A 6000-nucleotide genomic window follows, 5' to 3' on the forward strand; every position below is an offset into this window, starting at 1 on the left:
TATGAGGCTGATCTAAAAACAGGGACTTTAACAGGCATACGAGCACAGCCAAGAAAATGTTATAAATTCCTTTGTAATAAATTCATCACTATTAATTAAATGAGTGGTCAATAAAACAGTGTGGCAGTGGTAATCAGTACTCGTAACCAGCTGTGCAGTGTACTGGAGCCTGAGTCTGAGTGAAAGCGAAAGTAGTGGGGGGGGGGGGGGGGGCGGCGTTCACAGCAGCCGTGAAAGAGTGGCAGGTCTGTGAGCCGCCCTGCAATGACGGCTTGAAGCAGAGCAGGATAACCCTGTCAAATGGGCTGCCCTCGTCGGGGGGAGTGCTTCTCCAGCCCGAGCTAGCCCTAATCCCTAACCCCAGCCCTAATAAATATCACCCCACGCCCCTGTCACACATAAAAGGGGGGGGGGGGCTGCTACATAAACGAGCAGCACCCTTGTGCAATAGCCAAATCCATCTTCATTTGCACGCGTAGCCTTGGAGAACCAGTCATGCACTGGAGAGAAGGGAGGAGAAAGGCGAAAAGAGTGAGGAAGAAAGTAAGGAAACACTGGTTTTTGTGTTTGTTTGCATTCATCTGATTCAAGAAAAGACTAATGGCATCCCTGGTTTCTCATTTATACATGCAATCTTTTCTAACTTTAGCTATGGACCCAGGGAGCAAATAAACACACAACATGCAGTACAATCCATGTGGAAAAAGCAGATGTTGTCAGATGTACATTTTTATGATGAAAATGTGATGAACATTTGAAAAGCACATCTAACTGCTTTATTTATGCAGTGTATATATATTTCCGATGAACAGAACATCCCAACCCAGGGAAACCAGAACCATTCCAAAACGGCCTCTCCTCCCACATTTAAAAGCAAGGTGTGCTCTGCCTCGCTCCTATAAACAACTCCTCCTTCCCTCCTCCATCCTCCTCCATGTTCTCCTTGTTTTTCCGTTGTACTCACATACAGTGAGTTTCTCGGGCTTACATGTGCATTGATATTTAAAACATTAAAAAAACTAGAACTCCAGCATGGAAAAAATAAAAGAATAAGAAGGCTACAAGCCTCCAGAGATTTCTGCGGAACTAATAGCGAAAATTATTGTCACAGTTCCGGGACATTTTAATATATCACTGGCCTTCCGTCTCCATTGTGAGAGCAGGCCCCAGAGTGACGAGCACTGCTCCACCTTTGCAGGCGGGCTGCCTTTACTGAGGTAAGGAGGTAAGCACTTTACTTAATTCATCCTCCCCACTCCACCCCTGAACTAACAACCAAACGTTGCAGATTTACGGCCTGTTTAGGTCTCTGACCCCACAACCTGTTGCTCTGTCGAGCTTGGCTGGGCACAGAATTCACCCTGTCCACTCAAGCTCATAGAGACAACCCCCCTCCTTTCTTCTCTGTCCTCATTGAATAATAATTCCTGATATTAGATGACAATGTTTCATTGGACAATGCAGCGTTCCACCTATGGCTCCGCCTGGATCTGACTCCTCCCCGTTCTGCGTATCAATCAGGGACGCTTTTCTAGGGTGATTTTTTTCAGAAGCTGGTATCAGTGGAGGCTCCTTGACTGTGAGGTTAAAGAGGCACATTTACAGACAAGGCTAAGTGTGCGTCATTCAACACACCAGAACAACGTAAGGCCCACAGATAACTGTTACATGTGACTACAGCCAATTAATGCATTTCCAACTTTGAAAATAAATCCGCAAGTTTAGTGACAGATACTATACAGTATGGATACATGTGATATATATTATCAGGTCAAGCAGCAGAGCATTGCTGTTTGAAAAACTACCGTGATTATATATAATTTGCAATTATTACATTTTTATTTCCTTTTGCTCAAAAATATTTTCCTCTGGTTAATATTCCCGTACAGCTCCACTGATATTAAAAGGCAAGGCAAAAGCAGTTATGTTGTTGATGTCTGTGCGTCAGCATACAAGTCAAGCTAGAGCTCACCGATACAACTGCATGCGTAAGTCATGTTTTCAAAGCTCACTGTACAGTATAATAACTGCATGTCAGTTATATCGGTTCCCCTTAGTATAAACACAGATTCGTTTACTGTGTGCTTTTGGACGTAGCTTGCATGTTAGAAAAGGCATGGTGCTCATTTTTCTAGGAAAATAAAATTTGTTTTCATGCACATATAGAAATACATTAAAGAATATATATATATATTTTTTTTTTTTCATAAACACACACATGAGCATAATGTGTGTGTGTGTATTTGTGCACTCTGTGAAGGATTGGTATCCATCCCATATGTGCCCTGTGCTTCCTGGGATGGGGTATGGGCTCTCTGTGACCCCATACTGGGCAAGCACTTATCGAAGATGAATGGACACACACACACACACATACACGGACACACACACACAAATACAAATGTCCTTCAATATTTGCAGGGCAATTTCATAAATAAAAGCCTGCTATCACATGTAGAAATACGCAAACAGAGACAGGAAGGACCACTACTGTCTCGAAGCTCCTGGGTTTCAAATGGCTGTCGCTGAGGCAACGGACCCACTTGCCTAGACCATATGTCCTGAGTTTAGCCCATAATACCATTTGTCCTGATCTGAGCCAATCACGAGGCAGTGTGTCACACGAAGGGATACTCTGCCTGCTGCAAAGGTCTGTTTACAGCCTCCTGCCGCTTTGACAAAAAGCAGAAGCCCAGAAAAAAAGTAATTAGGCAATTATACTGTGAGAGCATATTAGGGTCCGGGATTGAACTGTTTTCTTACCCTCTTTATGAACAGATAAGGGGAGGCTCTGAAAAATTAAACAGCACCAAAATATGGGGGAAACATATCATGTGCTATGGACATGGAAAGAAGAATTGGTACAGGAAGGGGCTGGGAAGAGGCTGGGAATGGGGTGGGAAGGGGCTGTAATTGGAGGCTGGGGGCTCCTGGTGCACCTACTGTCCCAAATGAAAACCCAGCTTTAAAGGCTCAAAGGCTACATTTTTGATGCATGAGAAGTTGTGTATATTAACATAAAACATGCTGCTTTCTTTAGAGTCTGTGTACTGTACTCTGTACAGTTCAACATTCTGAAGTGTAAAAGCTGCCTCAGTTAACACAACCATTTTCACCAATCCTGTTTGGCTTCTTATTCCACAAAAGGCCTGGAGCACAGCCCTGGTAGCCCCCAGATAAGTGTGTCACCGGGCGCACACAGCGTTTAGAGTAGTGTTTTCCAATCCGATCCTTGGGGAGCCACAGCCAGTCCATGTCTTTGCTCCCTCCGAGCTCCCTGTCAGACAGTCCACATTTTTGCTCCCTCTCAGCAAACAGGAGCTAAGAGGGAGCAAAAACATGGACTGTCTGTGGGTCCCCGAGGACCAGATTGGGAAACACTGGTTTAGAGACACACATTTATTATGTCAAGCTCCGAGCAAAAACTGTCACTCGGGCAGAATATGAACCCACAGCTGGAAATGCATTGGGCTACAACAAAACGAACAATTATTGAACCACAGCAGTATCATTTGTAACACTGGGGCATATCAAACCTGGAAGTGTTATATTACTGATAAGGGAAGTATTACAGTCTTTCATTGGCAGATTCAATGTGCATTTCCTTGTCAGATTCAAACCAAACACTTACATTACATTGCATATTTCAATATTGATAACTGCAATTTGCTATATTGACCACTGACACAGGAATTCAAGAATATTTAGGGTGATTTTTAGAAATCAATGCAACGTCTTTGATTATTCCACATCAGAGATGGCAGCAGTCAAGATTCAAGATTCAAGCATTTCTAGGATTTTATGTCTTTTTTCCTTGTGTAATGATTTTGTTTAAATCTCATTATATTTGCATAATTTTTCTTTTTCTCATTTGGCTTGGCTAGTGGCTTCATTACTTATTTTACTTATTCAAACATTTTCACCATTTTCAAAAAGTTTGTACAGCAATATCAAAAACAATATAATGGTCCAAGCACTGTCCCATCTTTTGGGATTGTGGGTCTAATTTCTTTAATATAAACATCTACAATAAAATTATGATACAAAATTATGTAATGTTATTTAATAAAAGCCCATAATGGTTTTGGGTGGCATGTTAGTGCAGTGACTAGCACTGTTGCTTTACACTTCTTGGATCTGGGTTCGAGTCTCTGCCCAGGTTCCATGTTTGTGGAGTTTTCATGTTCTCCTTGCGTCTTCGTGAAGTTTCCTCAGGGTTCTCTGCGTTCTCCCCACAATCAAAAACATACTGAGGCTGATTGTAGTCGCCAATTTGCCTGTAAGTGTGCATGTGTGAGTGAATGGTGTGTAAGTTTGCCCTGCCATAGGTGGGTGCCCCATCCCAGGCAGTTCCCTCCTTGAGCCCATATCCTCCAGGATTGGCTCTGTACCCCCCCCCCCCCCCCCCCCAAGCAGTTACAGAAAATGGATGGATGGACATTATGAAGGATTTTAGAATAGAATAGAACTTGTTACAATTTCCAGTGGTACAGCAATAAAGATCCTGTACTTAGTGGTTGAAAGTTAAAAGGGTCCTTCTGAGATTTAGGTGCTGCACAGCCAGCTGTATAAATACATAGAGTTGAAACACATGAAAAAGCACCCAAAAGTATGGTAAGAAATGTGGGACCCCTGTAATAACTAACAGCACTGTCAATTTTCACTGGCAGCTTATGTGTACTTAAGGATATTGAAATGCTCTGAATTATCTACTTGGAGGACAGATCTTTTTAGTAGCAAATGTCTCTGTGCTTATCGTTTCTGAGCAAGCTTCAGGATCAAAGCCCACGTACTGCTGGATGGACCATTGAAACCATTGTTTTGCATGCCATCAGAGTCCACTGTGGACCTATTAATCTCCGGTAGAATTAGAGCACAGATCCTGGGTGGTCTCCGCTTTTCAGATACCTTTCACACCACTGTGCCAAACACGCAGCCTTAAATAAACCTTGATAAAAAAAAACTTGTAAACAATTTCCTTTCTCTGCCTTACTTTTATTATTTTTCTCTTTGTTTCCCTCTTTCGCGAGCACACTCAGTCGAACGTCTAATATCAATTGAAGTCATTTCAAAACTAATAAACAATTGTCAGCGGGAGAGAAAACGCAGAGACCATGAAGGGTTTTAAAAGCACATCAAAGCCCGAAAGGAAGAGCCTCACAGGATGACATGCAAGAGCAAAACCACACACATGGCCAAGAATCTGTGCGTGCTACTAAAATAGTCTCCCTCAGCTCTGGTGTAAGCAAGAAATGTCAATTTTGTATTCAGTCGGGTTCATTAAAGCACCTGGCCTGCATTTCAGGGATCGATGGATCGTCAGGTGACCTCTGGAAGAGATCCAAGTTCTGAGTAGCTTCCCCGTGGCCCGAGAGCAGTTTGCCTTCCTCTTCCTCTTCCTCCTACTCATGTGGCCAGAGGTGACCTACAGGTAGATCTGGGGGCTGAGCCGTTCTCAGCGGCCATGGACGAAGAAGGCCAGGAATGCGACAGCTGTAGATGACATCGACGTTAAGCAGAACCCGAGACAGTAGGAGATCCCAGAGAGTTGAGGGACATGCCGGTGGTGAAACAAGCAAAGTGACACGGAGTGTGTCCCCTACGCTAAGCCTCACTTCCCACTCAGCCTAGTATTTCTCTCAAAAAACCCCTTTATCAGTAGCACTGCCACACTCCCTCTCTTCCTGTCCCACTCTTTTTCCTTTTCTCTCCCCCTCTCCGTCAGCCAGGAAAAGCTGGGGAGCAGTGGAAGGAGACAGGCTGGCTGAGACAGAAGGAGCCAGCCACTGTGGGGTGGCGGGGAGGGGGGGGCATGGATGAAGGGAGGAGAGTGCGCTGGGGTGGAGTGGGATGGTGGGGGGGGGTGGGGTGGAGATAAGTAAACTTCAGAGTCCCAGACATAAATCACAGCTAGCTATGACAGTGGGACACTAACCAGGGCCACTGATAAAGCCAGAAAAGAAGAAGAAGGGAGAAAGAGAGCAAAGGAGGCAGAGAGGG

Source organism: Brienomyrus brachyistius, chromosome 6 (assembly GCF_023856365.1).
Source record: "Brienomyrus brachyistius isolate T26 chromosome 6, BBRACH_0.4, whole genome shotgun sequence".
Lineage (NCBI taxonomy): Eukaryota > Metazoa > Chordata > Actinopteri > Osteoglossiformes > Mormyridae > Brienomyrus > Brienomyrus brachyistius.